The 15,967-nt window shown below is 40.4% G+C and overlaps 1 long non-coding RNA gene across 1 annotated transcript in view; it reads right to left on the bottom strand.

The window, feature by feature from the left end:
* Positions 1-10,932, bottom strand: part of LOC138350677 (uncharacterized) — a 30,557-nt gene extending 19,625 nt beyond the window's left edge. Inside the window, exon 1 of the long non-coding RNA XR_011222208.1 lies at positions 10,872-10,932. This is a non-coding gene — a long non-coding RNA (uncharacterized lncRNA). The remainder of the gene's footprint in view (positions 1-10,871) is intronic.
* Positions 10,933-15,967: the final 5,035 nt, after the last annotated feature.

The raw sequence follows: 15,967 nt of genomic DNA, 5'->3' as shown, positions 1-15,967 counted from the left end.
CTCTGAAGAGACAACTAACACAACACCTATACCCCCTATTAGACTATTTTACAGGAACTTCTTTTCCACCTCATAAAACGGAGGAAAGGGTCCTGAAAGATATTGTTAATAGAAACGTTATCCCTACAGACAAAAATCAGAAGATACAACTGACGATTTACTATAAAACCAAGAAAACGGCCAGCCTACTCATGAGAAACTCTCCAGGCACAAAGCAGAACGCTTTAAAAGAGACCAACGTCGTCTATGCCTTCAAATGCCCTCATGGGGACTGTAAGCCTCAAAAAACTCAGTATATAGGCAAGACAACAGACATCTCTTTCCAGGCGTTTAACGATGCATAACCAACAGGGCTCCATTAAGGAACATATAATCTCTTCCCACAACCAAACCATAACCAGAGAAATCTTAGCAAACAACACAGAAATCATCGATAGATACAGCGATAGCAGGCGGCTTGACATCTGCGAGGCACTACACATCAAGAAGTCAACACCAGCAATAAACAGCTAATTAATGCACAACTATATTCTACCCACTTCAAGACTCCGCTCCAATATAGAAGCATCAAGAAATATGGGCCAATAGGCCCTCTGCAATTACTTCCATTCTTACCTTCAATACCCATTGTTTCGTGTTCTGGCTTGTGTTGAAAGTTTGTTTTCACCTCATCCAAAACTGTTGTAACATATCACTTCACCCAAATGCAGGTATAAAAAATCGAAGATGTTTAAGCTCTATTCAGTTATAGTTGTGTGTGTGTGTAAACTAAAGTCTTTGAAAATGTAATAAGTTTTATGAAACCCGCTCAAGTGTCGCGTCAGACTAGAAATAAAAATGAATTTTGGAGAATTGATTTTTCATTTACAATCAACAGTGAAAAGAAACATAAGAAAGATCGAGAAAATTCGCGTTAGAATTATTAATCTTATTTTTTCGGTCATATTTAATAATATATATATATATATATATATATATATATATATATATATATATATATATATATATATATATATATATATATATATATATATATATATATGCGAACAAGCCTGAATGGTCCCCAGGACAATATGCAACTGAAAACTCACACCCCAGAAGTGACTCGAACCCATACTCCCAGGAGCCACGCAACTGGTATGTACAAGACGCCTTAATCCACTTGACCATCACGACCGGACATAATGAGGTGATAGCCGAGGCTATTTGAACCACCCCACCGCCGGCACTCGGATAGTAATCTTGGGCATAGCATTTTACCAAATCACCTCATTCTTTGGGGCACACGTGAGGAACACAAATGCGAACAAGCCTGAATGGTCCCCAGGACAATATGCAACTGAAAACTCACACCCCAGAAGTGACTCGAACCCATACTCCCAGGAGCCACGCAACTGGTATGTACAAGACGCCTTAATCCACTTGACCATCACGACCGGACATAATGAGGTGATAGCCGAGGCTATTTGAACCACCCCACCGCCGGCACTCGGATAGTAATCTTGGGCATAGCATTTTACCAAATCACCTCATTCTTTGGGGCACACGTGAGGAACACAAATGCGAACAAGCCTGAATGGTCCCCAGGACAATATGCAACTGAAAACTCACACCCCAAAAGTGACTCGAACCCATACTCCCAGGAGCCACGCAACTGGTATGTACAAGACGCCTTAATCCACTTGACCGTCACGACCGGACATAATGAGGTGATAGCCGAGGCTATTTGAACCACCCCACCGCCGGCACTCGCCGCCGGTCGTGATGGTCAAGTGGATTAAGGCGTCTTGTACATACCAGTTGCGTGGCTCCTGGGAGTATGGGTTCGAGTCACTTCTGGGGTGTGACTTTTCAGTTGCATATTGTCCTGGGGACCATTCAGGCTTGTTCGCATTTGTGTTCCTCACGTGTGCCCCAAAGAATGAGGTGATTTGGTAAAATGCTATGCCCAAGATTACTATCCGAGTGCCGGCGGTGGGGTGGTTCAAATAGCCTCGGCTATCACCTCATTATGTCCGGTCGTGATGGTCAAGTGGATTAAGGCGTCTTGTACATACCAGTTGCGTGGCTCCTGGGAGTATGGGTTCGAGTCACTTCTGGGGTGTGAGTTTTCAGTTGCATATTGTCCTGGGGACCATTCAGGCTTGTTCGCATTTGTGTTCCTCACGTGTGCCCCAAAGAATGAGGTGATTTGGTAAAATGCTATGCCCAAGATTACTATCCGAGTGCCGGCGGTGGGGTGGTTCAAATAGCCTCGGCTATCACCTCATTATGTCCGGTCGTGATGGTCAAGTGGATTAAGGCGTCTTGTACATACCAGTTGCGTGGCTCCTGGGAGTATGGGTTCGAGTCACTTCTGGGGTGTGAGGTTTCAGTTGCATATTGTCCTGGGGACCATTCAGGCTTGTTCGCATTTGTGTTCCTCACGTGTGCCCCAAAGAATGAGGTGATTTGGTAAAATGCTATGCCCAAGATTACTATCCGAGTACCGGCGGTGGGGTGGTTCAAATAGCCTCGGCTATCACCTCATTATGTCCGGTCGTGATGGTCAAGTGGATTAAGGCGTCTTGTACATACCAGTTGCGTGGCTCCTGGGAGTATGGGTTCGAGTCACTTCTGGGGTGTGAGTTTTCAGTTATATATATATATATATATATATATATATATATATATATATATATATATATATATATATATATATATATATATATATATTTATATATATATGTGTGTGTGTATATCACGAAAATAAACACGTGATTAAGAATGTGACAATGTCAGACCACGGAGGAAAAATGAAACAGGAAATTTCCTTAAGTACTTTCGTATATTAAATACGAAAGTACGGACCTTCTGAAGATGTATTTAATATACGAAAGTACTTAAGGAAATTTCCTGTTTCATTTTTCCTCTGTTGTCTGACATTGTCATATATATATATATATATATATATATATATATATATATATATATATATATATATATATATATATATATATATATATATATATTTATATATATGTCGTACCTAGTAGCCAGAACGCACTTCTCAGCCTACTATGCAAGGCCCGATTTGCCTAATAAGCCAAGTTTTCATGAATTAATTGTTTTTCGACTACCTAACCTACCTAACCTAACTTTTTCGGCTACCTAACCTAACCTAACCTATAAAGATAGGTTAGGTTAGGTTAGGTAGGGTTGGTTAGGTTCGGTCATATATCTACGTTAATTTTAACTCCAATAAAAAAAAATTGACCTCATACATAATGAAATGGGTAGCATTATCATTTCATAAGAAAAAAATTAGAAAAAATATATTAATTCAGGAAAACTTGGCTTATTAGGCAAATCGGGCCTTGAATAGTAGGCCAAAAAGTGAGTTCTGGCTACTAGGTACGACATATATATATATATATATATATATATATATATATATATATATATATATATATATATATATATACATATATATATATATATATATACATGTCTCGTTGAATATGACCGCATATTCTGTATTTACTATCTTCTGATTTAGGCCTTCTATCCCTCTAACTATTTTCCTAGCATCAGGGCTTAGCTGAAAGAGGAGTTCTCCAAAACTCATTTTCGTTATTTCAAGGTGAAGAAATGTCAATAATACAATATGTCATCTACATAACGGCAATATACAGTTGGCTTTTTATTTTTACAAAAACAAACACAAAAAATACAGTTGTTTTTTAGAAAAAACAACTGTATATTGCCGTCATGTAGATGACATATTCGTCATAGAAAAAGACTCAGACGAACTAATTGATCTAAAAAGCCATCCAGAGAGAGAGTCAGTACTCCGATTTACACATGAAAATAGTGAAAATAACAGTCTGCCATTCTTGGATGTACTAATAACAAAAACAGGAACCTCTTTAAGCTCCAACGTATATACTAAGCACACCAACATAGGATTATGCCTGAACGGTAGAAGTGAGTGCCCCCAAAGATACAAAGCCAGTGTTCTCAATGCTTATATTCGTCGAGGGCTTACCCACTGCTCTGAATGGAGCAACGTGAGTAGAGAATTTGAAAGAATAACTCAGGTATTGGTGAACAACGGATATAGCAACGCGGAAATAAACGCAGCTATAAGAAGACACTTTGACCGATGGTATAATCCAGAACCTAGAACAGAAACCATAATACCTAAATAAAATTATATTAGAAATCAACAATGCACAATGAACAAACAAAAAGACGAAAGAATAATGAAAGAAATAATCCGAAAAGGAGTAAAAAGCATTACTCCTAACCAAACCATAGACCTGATCATATTCTACAAAACCAAGACGACTTCGAACTCCTTATCAAAAACAGCCCGAAGCCGACGGAGAACCCTCTACAGCAGTCAAGCGTTGTATACATGTACACTTGCCCCCACGAAGGATGTAACCTTCAATCTAAGTACATAAGTACGTCGACCAAGCTGACGAGGCGTTTGACATGTCATCTTTAATCCGGTGCCCCCAGGAATCACATGAGACAAGCCCATGACATCACCCTAAAAAGAGAAATGTTGAACAAAAATACCTGTATAATAGACAAAACCCAAGATGCAAGAAGATTACAAATTCTTGAAGCAATTCACTTAAGAATAGAACAACCTACCATGAACACCCAAATCACGGAACTCTTTACTCTACCCACCATGAGAGTAAGGACAAGACCAGAACATAACGATGCCAACACAGAAGACACTGTTCAACATAACAGGCCAATTACACCTTATTAATCTTTGTATGTAGATAGGAGCTGCCTCGTATGGGCCAATAGGCCTTTCGCAGTTACCTTTATTCTTATAAGAACATAAGAACAAAGGTAACTGCAGAAGGCCTATTGGCCCATACGAGGCAGCTCCTATTCTATAACCACCCAATCCCACTCATATACTTGTCCAACCCGTGCTTGAAACAATCGAGGGACCCCACCTCCACAATGTTACGCGGCAATTGGTTCCACAAATCAACAACCCTGTTACTGAACCAGTATTTACCCAAGTCTTTCCTAAATCTAAACTTATCCAATTTATATCCATTGTTTCGTGTTCTGTCCTGTGTTGATACTTTTAATACCCTATTAATATCCCCCCGGTTATGTCCATTCATCCACTTGTAAACCTCTATCATGTCACCCCTAACTCTTCGCCTTTCCAGTGAATGCAACTTAAGCTTTGTTAATCTTTCTTCATATGAAAGATTTCTAATTTGGGGAATTAACTTAGTCATCCTACGCTGGACACGTTCAAGTGAATTTATATCCATTCTATAATATGGCGACCAAAACTGAACTGCATAATCTAAATGGGGCCTAACTAGAGCAAGATATAGCTTGAGAACCACACCAGGTGTCTTGTTACTAACGCTGCGATTAATAAATCCAAGTGTCCGATTTGCCTTATTACGAACATTTATGCATTGATCCTTTTGTTTTAAATTCTTACTAATCATAACTCCCAGATCCCTTTCGCAATCCGACTTCGCAATCACAACACCATCTAGCTCGTATCTTGTAACTCTATCATCATTACCTAACCTCAGAACTTTACATTTATCAGCATTAAACTGCATCTGCCAATCCTTTGACCATTTCAAAACCCTATCTAGATCAACTTGAAGTGATAGTGAGTCCTCCTCCGAATTAATTTCCCTACCGATTTTCGTATCATCGGCAAATTTGCAAATGTTGCTACTCAAACCTGAATCTAAATCATTTATATATATTATAAACAACAGAGGTCCCAGGACAGAGCCTTGAGGCACTCCACTTACAACATTTTCCCACTCTGACTTGATTCCATTTATACTAACTCTCTGTTTCCTTTGGTATAGCCATGCCCTAATCCAGCTTAATATAGCACCCCCAATACCATGAGACTCTATTTTTTTAATCAGTCTTTCATGTGGCACTGTATCAAAAGCTTTGCTAAAGTCAAGGTATACAACATCGCAATCCTTACCACTATCAACTGCCTCAACAATGCTAGAATAAAAAGATAACAAATTTGTTAAACATGAACGGCCATTTATAAAACCATGTTGCGACTCAATTATTAATTTATGTTTTTCAAGATGAAGACGAATTTTATTTGCTATTATAGATTCGAGTAACTTTCCCACAATAGACGTTAGGCTAATTGGTCGATAGTTAGACGCAAGTGATCTATCTCCTTTCTTAAAAACTGGTATCACATTAGCAACTTTCCAAAACTCTGGCACTCTGCCTGACTCTATTGATTTATTAAATATGGTTGACAGTGGGTCACAAAGCTCCTCTTTGCATTCTTTAAGCACCCTAGCAAACACTTCATCCGGCCCTGGGGATTTGTTTGGTTTGAGTTTTACTATTTGTTTAAGAACATCCTCCCTGGTAACTGCTAAACTCGTCAACCTGTCCTCGTCCCCACCCACATAGACTTGTTCGGCTGAAGGCATATTGTTAAGTTCCTCTTTAGTAAATACAGATACAAAATATTTATTAAAAATACTACTCATCTCTTCATCACTATCTGTTATTTGACCTGTCTCAGTTTTTAATGGACCTATCCTTTCCCTAGTCTTAGTACGATATAACTGAAAAAACCCTTTAGGATTTGTCTTTGCTTGCCCTGCTATGCGAACTTCATAGTTTCTTTTTGCTTTCCTTATCTCTTTTTTAACATTTCTAACCAGTTGTACGAATTCCTGTTCTAAAGTGACCTCCCCATTTTTAATCCTTTTGTACCAAGCTCTCTTTTTACCTATAAGGTTCTTCAAATTCTTTGTTATCCACTTTGGGTCATTAGTATACGATCTATTCAATTTGTATGGTATACTACGTTCCTGTGCTTTGTTTAGAATATTCTTAAATAAGTTATATATTGAATCCACATCGAAATCCCCATTTAAGTCACCTATCGCTGGGTTCATGTCTCGCTCCAAGACCGGCCCACACCCCATACCCAAGCCTTTCCAATCAATTTGACCCAAAAAATTTCTTAGGCTATTAAAATCAGCTTTTCGAAAATCTGGCACTTTAACAGAATTTTCTCCTACTGGTCTATTCCATTCTATGCTAAATCTGATTTCTTTGTGATCACTGCTCCCTAGCTCACTCCCTATTTCGATGTCACTAATTTGCGTTTCCCTGTTTGTTAACACTAAATCTAAAATATTATTTTCCCGTGTTGGTTCCTTAATGTGTTGCGTAAGAAAGCAATCGTCAATTAATTCTAGAAAATCTTCTGCTTCACTATTCCCTGTTTTGTTCAACCAGTTTATTCCGCTAAAATTAAAGTCACCCATGACATAAATACTGTTAGATCTAGATGCTCTAGATATTTCATCCCATAGATGCTTTGCTTCCATTCTGTCTAAATTTGGTGGCCTATATATTACTCCTATTATAATATTATTTGCTTTTTCGTATAATTCTATCCAAATAGTTTCTGTGTGTGGCTCAGTTTTGATTCCCTCTTTGAGACTACATTTCAAATTGTCCCTAACATATATGGCTACTCCCCCTCCTCGTCTAATATATCTATCTGTGTGAAATAGTTTAAAACCATTTATTTGATATTCAGCTAATAGTTCTCTATTTTCTACATTCATCCACGTTTCGGTAAGTGCAATAATATCTATTTTTTCTGTGCAGACAAGAGCATTTAATTCGTTAATTTTATTTCTTAGACTTCTACTGTTAGTGTAATATACCCTAAGTGAATTGTTATTTTGCGGACCTTCTCTTTCCCTGATCGTTTTGCCAATTCCTTTCTCCCACAAACAGGTACTTTTATTACCTCCTTCCTCCAAATCAATTCCCATACCTCTATCTACTAACAGTTTAAACCCAAACAAACACCTCTAACCACTTCTTCTAGCGAGTTCGCAACAGCAACAACCCCAGCTCTCGATAGATGCACCCCATCACGAGCATACATTTCATTTCTTCCATAGAAGTGTTCCCAGTTGTCTATGAAAGATATTGCATTTGATTTGCAATATCTTTCCAGCCGGCAATTGACACCAAGTGCCCTCGATATCCATTCATTTCCCACTCCCTTTCTTGGAAGAATGCCACATATGATCGGGATTCCTCCCTTGCTCCTAACTAACTCTATGGCTGTTTTATACCTCTGAATCAGTTCCTCACTCCTGACTCGACCAACATCATTTCCTCCCACGCTAATGCAAATAATGGGATTGTTCCCATTACCAGCCATAATATCATTCATGTTGTTTATAATATCACCAATGCCAGCTCCGGGATAGCAAACCCTTAACCTGTTCCCCCTATCTCTAGCACAAAACGTTCTATCCAAATACCTTATCTGGGAATCTCCCACAACTAATGTTTGCTTAGGTACTTCCTTTACTTTCTGAGGGGCCTGCGCTTCCTTTCTCTTCGTTGCTTTCCCTTTTGCGCGATCCACAGTCTCTCCACAGCACTCGTCCTCCAAAACGTCAAATGAATTAGAAGTTGCTATGGCGTTTGAAGGCGGCTTTATCAAAGCCGCCTTTTTATGTTCTTATGTGCTTCGACCCCATTTATCCCCTATGTATCCCCCTTGTTTTTACCTTTATTGTCTTATCACCTGACCCAGTACGGGTATAAATCAACGAGTTCTGTAATTTCTTTTCACTTGAGAATGAACCATGGAGGTTCGAAACGTTGTGCAAATTGTATAAATAAGTGTGATACAGTCTATAGTAATTCACTTTTTTCTTCACCTTGAAATAACGAAAATGAGTTTTGGAGAACTCCTCTTTCAGCTAAGCCCTGTTGCTAGGAAAATAGTTAGAGGGATAGAAGCCCTAAATCAGATGATAGTAAATTCAGAATATGCCGTCATATTCAACGAGACATGTTTAAAAGAAAACCTGCTGCTAGTATACACCAATATATATATGTATATGGTGTATATATATAAAATGGGTCCCTAAACTTGCACCAGAGGTGGTATATATACCTATATATATATATATATATAAATATATATTTATATACCCCGTCTAGGTATATAAAATAATATATATATATATATATATATATATATATATATATATATATATATATATATATATATATATATATATATATATATATATATCTATGTGTGTGTGTGTGTGTGTGTATCACGAAAATAAACACGTGATTAAAAATGTGACAATGTCAGACCACGGAGGAAAAATGAAACAGGAATTTCCTTAAGTAATTTCGTATAATAATACATCTTCAGAAGGAGTGATTTTACAGATCGAGTACTGGACATAAATAAGCAGGAGAGAATGGTGGAGAGAGGTGAGGTAAAATACGTGTACACTGCAGAGGGCCTATTGGCCCATCTGATGGAGCCCGTTGGCCCATCTGATGCAGCAACCACACACAGGCCCACACATAGATAATAATAGCATAAAATAGTAAATATATACAATGAATTAGTGAGACAAATGTGTTCCAATGATCCTACTTAAATCGCCCTTTAATTGATCTATTAAATATGAATCTAAGTTATATAGACCACTGCTTATGTTCAAATTACTTTCTTTTGTGATCTGTATCAAAGCAGATTCAATTATGTTTCTGGTATAGGTGCTTTTACAATTCGTTATTGAAGAAGCCATCTCCCAATCAATTTGGTGAGCATCTTCTGACAGATGCACAAACAAAGCATTAGACAATTGGCCATGTCTTACAGTGTATTTATGTTACTAAATTCTACATTTCAAATCTTTAGATGTTTGCCCAACATAGAACTTATTACAGTCTTTACAAGATATTTTATAAATGACACAATTATCACTACGAGGGCTGTTCCTAACTAACAGCTTACCAACAGTATTTTCGTAGCTAAACAATACATGTATATTAAAAAGTTTCAAGGCCTTGACATATATTTATATATATATAATATATATTTATATATATATAAAGGAAGGGAATACCACCTCTGGCTGGAAGAAGGGGGACCCTGAGCCTTGGAGGAAACCACGCATAACGCATTAGAGGGAATGTTTAGATCCCCTCCAATACAATTTCTATTTGAGAAAAAATCGCTGAATTCAGAGATAACACGATCAATGTAGTCCAAGAAATGTGTAAGTATCATCTATCAGAAATGTGTAAGTATTCATCATGTTGTACGGCCAAGAATCTTAGCGAAGTATCAAAAATTTGCTAACTGTAGGTGCAGTCTGCGCATGAATGTAAAGCTGCCGCCCAGTTGGATGGATGTGGAGCACATGACTGTAAAGCTGCCGCCCAGTTGGGTGGGTGTGGAGCACATGACTGTAAAGCTGCCCCCCCCCCCACAGTTGGGTGGGTGTGGAGCAAGACTAGTAACTGCGTGACTCACCATAGATGTAAAGTGCCTTGTATAGAGACAGTTGTGAGCTTTTTTGTTGAAACACGTGATATAAAAAGATTATTGATATGTATATGTGTACATGGATGTATATATATATGTGCGTGTGTATGTAACAATAACAATTGTGTAACTAGCATCAAAAGATTGTCACTTGCTTAGCTAAACGAACAATGGGGTTCAGTTCCTGTACCTATTATACCCCTCTGTAAACCTTTCTACCACCTCCCACAGGGTGAGTATGGGGTGCATAATAATGAAAGATATATAAATAATATAAGGTCACCAGACATATATACTGAGAAATAGAGATAAACACTGTCACACCGAGTCAGTCGTTCGTGGCTCCAATTACCAACAACACACAATGTTATAAACAAAACCGTTTATATTTCCTCAAACTAAATTACACATGATCACTATCTACATACAATACATGAATATAAAATAATGTCAAAAGGTGAGAATATGATACTGTGAATATGGGTGCACATACCAGTTGACGCGCAGCTCCTGAGATATTCTGAGTCGTGTCTGTCTTCAGCTCCGGATATATTATGACGCCTGCCTTCAGCTACATCAGTGCGCATGCGTCAACGGCCGCACCCTGAACTGTAACAATTTAACAAAAATAACTGTTAATAAAAGTTTCGTTTAATTAAATACGTTTAATTAAACGTATTTATATTTTTTGGTTGGGGGGGGGGGAGGGAGAGAGGATTAAAGTATATTCATTGTTTTCAAATAAACCATCTGACTGCATATGGCGAAAAATGCTTGATTTGTAGATGAACTATTGTGAGCCATCCACGGAAGTGACGTCTGTGGGCGAGGCAGCCGGGGCAGCTCTTATCACTTGGGCTTGGAGATAGGGACCATTCGGTACACCCAACCGCCACACATCCAAAACTGCTCCCTCAACTCATCTGTTGTTTCCTCAACACTGCCCCATTAACTCACTTGACACCTCTCCAACACTGCTCCCTCAACTCACTTGACACCTCTCCAACACTGCTCCCTCAACTCACTTGACACCTCTCCAACACTGCTCCCTCAACTCACTTGACACCTCTCCAACACTACTCCCTCAACTCACTTGACACCTCTCCAACACTACTCCCTCAACTCACTTGACACCTCTCCAACACTACTCCCTCATCTCACTTGACACCTCTCCAACACTGCTCCATCAACTCAATTGATCCTCTCCAACACTGCTCCCTCAACTCACTTGACACCTCTCCAACACTACTCCCTCAACTCACGTGACACCTCTCCAACACTGCCCCATCAACTCACTTGACACCTCTCCAACACTGCTCCATCAACTCACTTGATCCTCTCCAACACTGCTCCATCAACTCAATTGATCCTCTCCAACACTGCTCCCTCAACTCACTTGACACCTCTCCAACACTACTCCCTCAACTCACGTGACACCTCTCCAACACTACTCCCTCAACTCACTTGACACCTCTCCAACACTACTCCCTCAACTCACTTGACACCTCTCCAACACTACTCCCTCAACTCACTTGACACCTCTCCAACACTACTCCCTCAACTCACTTGACACCTCTCCAACACTACTCCCTCAACTCACTTGACACCTCTCCAACACTGCTCCCTCAACTCACTTGACACCTCTCCAACACTACTCCCTCAACTCACTTGACACCTCTCCAACACTACTCCCTCAACTCACGTGACACCTCTCCAACACTGCTCCCTCAACTCACTTGACACCTCTCCAACACTGCTCCTTCAACTCACTTGACACCTGTCCAACACTGCTCCCTCAACTTACTTGACACCTCTCCAACACTGCTCCCTCAACTCACGTGACACCTCTCCAACACTGCTCCCTCAACTCACTTGACACCTCTCCAACACTACTCCCTCAACTCACGTGACACCTCTCCAACACTGCTCCCTCAACTCACTTGACACCTCTCCAACACTACTCCCTCAACTCACTTGACACCTCTCCAACACTGCTCCCTCAACTCACTTGACACCTCTCCAACACTGCTCCCTCAACTCACTTGACACCTCTCCAACACTACTCCCTCAACTCACTTTAGGGAGTTGGGGATGTTTACTCAAACAACCTCAAACTCAAACATTAAGAAGTGTGTTTGGTATGTTTATTAAACTCTTGTTGCTGGGATGTTTACTGAACTGATTGTGTTGGGAAGTTTACCCAACTGCTGCAGTTAGGATGTCTACCTGCAGGAGCTGGGATGTTTATTCAACCGCTAGTGTTGGGATGTTTATTCAACTGCTAGTGTTGGAATATTTTCTCTGCTACTGATGCTGAGATGTTTACTCAAGTGGTGGTGTTGGGATGTTTACTCAAGTGGTGGTGTTGGGATGTTTACTCAAGTGGTAGTGTTGGGATGTTTACTCAAGTGGTAGTGTTGGGATGTTTACTCAAGTGGTGGTGTTGGGATGTTTACTCAAGTGGTAGTGTTGGGATGTTTACTCAAGTGGTGGTGTTGGGATGTTTACTCAAGTGGTAGTGTTGGGATGTTTACTCAAGTGGTAGTGTTGGGATGTTTACTCAAGTGGTGGTGTTGGGATGTTTACTCAAGTGGTAGTGTTGGGATGTTTACTCAAGTGGTGGTGTTGGGATGTTTACTCAAGTGGTAGTGTTGGGATGTTTACTCAAGTGGTAGTGTTGGGATGTTTACTCAAGTGGTAGTGTTGGGATGTTTACTCAAGTGGCAGTGTTGGGATGTTTACTCAAGTGGTGGTGTTGGGATGTTTACTCAAGTGGTGGTGTTGGGATGTTTACTCAAGTGGCAGTGTTGGGATGTTTACTCAAGTGGTGGTGTTGGGATGTTTACTCAAGTGGTGGTGTTGGGATGTTTACTCAAGTGGTGGTGTTGGGATGTTTACTCAACTGGTGGTGTTGGGATGTTTACTCAAGTGGTAGTGTTGGGATGTTTACTCAAGTGGTAGTGTTGGGATGTTTACTCAAGTGGTGGTGTTGGGATGTTTACTCAACTGGTGGTGTTGGGATGTTTACTCAAGTGGTAGTGTTGGGATGTTTACTCAAGTGGTAGTGTTGGGATGTTTACTCAAGTGGTGGTGTTGGGATGTTTACTCAAGTGGTAGTGTTGGGATGTTTACTCAAGTGGTGGTGTTGGGATGTTTACTCAAGTGGCAGTGTTGGGATGCTTACTCAAGTGGCAGTGTTGGGATGTTTACTCAAGTGGCAGTGTTGGGATGTTTACTCAAGTGGCAGTGTTGGGATGTTTACTCAAGTGGTGGTGTTGGGATGTTTACTCAAGTGGTGGTGTTGGGATGTTTACTCAAGTGGCAGTGTTGGGATGTTTACTCAAGTGGTGGTGATGGGATGTTTACTCAAGTGGTAGTGTTGGGATGTTTACTCAAGTGGTGGTGATGGGATGTTTACTCAAGTGGCAGTGTTGGGATGTTTACTCAAGTGGTAGTGTTGGGATGTTTACTCAAGTGGTGGTGTTGGGATGTTTACTCAAGTGGTGGTGATGGGATGTTTACTCAAGTGGCAGTGTTGGGATGCTTACTCAAGTGGTGGTGTTGGGATGTTTACTCAAGTGGCAGTGTTGGGATGCTTACTCAAGTGGTGGTGTTGGGATGTTTACTCAAGTGGTGGTGTTGGGATGCTTACTCAAGTGGTGGTGATGGGATGTTTACTCAAGTGGTAGTGTTGATAGTAAACAACACATTTCATAGATAGTAATTTCACATTTATAGATAGTAAACAACACATTTTTCAACCACTGTGCAACCTGCCCAATTGTCTCTGACGCTGCCGCCTGCGCCGTAAGCAACGCCGCCGTGTTATCACCACTCTCACCCTGACCGACATTACTCGTGGCCTGGCCACTGGCGCCCCTATTACTACCTGTACCCGTCATGGCTACTCGCCCCTTATGTGCTCGTGTATGAACCATCTTGACGCTTTACCGTACAGTAACCTTACTTGGCCTTATTCCCTTAATCTCACTAGAATCACTTATAATTTTAGGCCACCATTAACAACGTCACTTATCAGTTCCCCACACTACTGTTTCCACCCCTTAGGGGACCTTTCCCTGCCGCACAACGTGGCCACCCCACTTGGCCACACACCTTGGCCCCACACCCCACTATGGCCACTCACTGGCCCACACACCTTCCCTTCCTCACTCCAATATCCACCGTCCTGAACACAACCCGACGTCTACCAATTCCCGAACATTCCCTCACCAACTAAACCAGTAACACACTTCCTTCATCTCTCAAAGTGTTCCAAACCTGTTTGCGCTGCCACCAAATATGTCGTGACGGTGAACCCCGGTTCATTCCGAACACAGCGATTACACCACACATAACACCTTGCCTCAGCAACCGTTACTACCACCTATACTCTACACACACCAGACCCTTGAGGCGTACCACTCGGTTGTACTGGAACACAATGAATGAACATATGGAAGGTATTTAAAGGCCGTCGGGTTTTGTCATTTAATTACAAAGAATAGACTCTGGCAATAAATACATATTAACATACTCTATTAGGTCAATACACTTCCAATACCCATAGACCACTTGACCTCCGGGATCACCACCCACACTCGTAACTTCCGCCTAAGTCCCTAATACGGAATGATTACTACAACGCTCCACACCCGGTTAGTCTTTCATTCAATACTCACATACTGCAGACTTAACTTCGTCACTAAGATCACAACAGGCTCTCGCATAGCTGTCTGCTACACTTCGCTGCTGCCGCAAACGGAGACCTCGGAGGACTTGCCAGTTTAACTCCCACAATCAGACTGACTCCAGTCAGCCATGGCCTCAAACATTTCACCACTCCTCTCAAGGAAGGTATAATCCGATTAACCTTATCCCTAGAGCGGTAACCTTGATCCTAGAAGCCTGACGAAGAATAATTCCTCTTTCCAGGAATTATTAATTTGGCTAAACAGCTTCGATCTTAATCCATTGACCTTTCTTAGATATGTGATCCATAGTCTGTCTACTTACATGCACTTCCAATCATCATTCGTTAAGTGTTGTAGTAATGATCCTCTAGCTAATAATTCCTACTAACTTGTGGATTACAACACCACTCCCCTCCTTAAACACGCATATGTCCCCATATGCATCATTGCAATGGTTCCATTAGTGCAAGGACCTGGAGGATGCACCCACCATATGTGTACAACTAAAAAATCATCAAAAAAGTTCATCATACACACGATGAAATAAATTAAAATTTTCCCCGACATGACTCACAACACTTCTCCAACATATACATTATATTCACATCATAGCACAGGTAAAATAGTCTGTAATAATTTTTCCCAAATCCAACAATGCACATATACCTAAACTGCTGACATATAATTACATACAAACCTAACCATAAAATTACATGGACCAGAATGCTGGCACTTAAACAGAAATGACACTAGTCTTTAATATATACACAACACATATATATCTTAGGTTCTTCATCCTTAGTAATAAGTTAATTATAATTTAACATCTTGCCCTGTACTGTTGACATAAGCCTTACAATGATCACACAATGTTTCACTGGCCTCCTCCACAATT

Source organism: Procambarus clarkii, chromosome 46 (genome assembly GCF_040958095.1).
Source record: "Procambarus clarkii isolate CNS0578487 chromosome 46, FALCON_Pclarkii_2.0, whole genome shotgun sequence".
In the NCBI taxonomy this organism is placed as follows: Eukaryota; Metazoa; Arthropoda; class Malacostraca; order Decapoda; family Cambaridae; genus Procambarus; species Procambarus clarkii.
The sequence above is the reverse complement of the archived record's forward strand: the minus strand, read 5'-3'. Positions and strand labels throughout refer to the sequence as shown.